Here is a 1,194-nt window from a genome sequence, read left to right on the forward strand (position 1 = left end):
GCCCCGGAGCGTCGGCGCCGCCCGCCCCGCCCGCCCCGCCGCAGGTGCGCCCTGCCCCGGCCCAGGTAAGAACAGCCGCGGTGGCCCGACGGGGCGGTCCCAGAGAAAGCCATGGCCCCAGCCACGTGTAGCTCCCGGGCTGGGCTTTCCCAGCTGCTCCCGCGGAGTCCGGGAAGGGCCTGCCCAACGACGGGGTAGACTTAGTTACCTGGCTTTTAGCCAAGCATTTCCGTGGGTGCTAAGTAGAGGCTGATGGGTGGTAATCCAGCACACGAGGGGCTCTCGGGGGAGAGATTCGATTTCTAGGAGGCCTGAAGGGGGTGGAAGTACACATTTTCACCTTAATATGAAGGAGAACTTCCAAGTGGGCTCTCCATGGTGAGAGGAGTTCGTTTACCCATCCCTGGAGGCAGTGAAGCCCCGAGAATGACCTGGCAGATGGCAAGATGTAGAGAGGACTCAACACCTGGGGTGAGGAGGGTTCCTTTTGAAATCTAGGAATGGACATAGGAACTCGGGTTTCTGTCCGTGGCCATTGGCAGATGGGCAAACTATCGACTCATCTTTGTTTTCCCAAAGTCAGGGAGGAAAAGACTTTATTCTCTAAAGTAGCCCACAGTAGCTAAAACACTATTTGCTTAGGGACCAGGAAAAACGAAGCATGGCCAAAGTGTTCTTTTATTTTTAAAATCTATTTTATTGATTTTTTTTTTTTTACAGAGAGGAAGGGAGAGGGAAGATGCATCGACCAACTCCCGCCTACACACCCCCTACTGGGATGTGCCCACAACCAAGGTACGTGCCCCTGACCAGAATCCAACCTGGGACCCTTCAGTCCACAGGCCGACACTGTCCACTGAGCAAACTGGCTAGGGTGGCCAAAGTCTGTTTTTAAATTAGGGTGTAGACCAGTGGTTCTCAACCTTCCTAATGCTGTGACCCCTTAATACAGTTCCTCATGTTGTGGTGACCCCCAATTTCATTGTTACAAATTGAACATAATTAAAACATAGTGATTAATCAAAAAACAATATGTAATTATATATGTGTTTTCCGATGGTCTTAGGCGACCCCTGTGAAAGGGTCGTTCAACCCCCAAAGGGGTCGCGACCCACAGGTTGAGAACCGCTGGTGAGGACTAATCTAAAGCAACAGACCTTAAACCGAGGGCTCACAAGATGGAAACCTGTTTCC

The sequence above is a fragment of the Myotis davidii genome, unplaced genomic scaffold, assembly GCF_000327345.1.
Source record: "Myotis davidii unplaced genomic scaffold, ASM32734v1 scaffold710, whole genome shotgun sequence".
NCBI lineage: Eukaryota > Metazoa > Chordata > Mammalia > Chiroptera > Vespertilionidae > Myotis > Myotis davidii.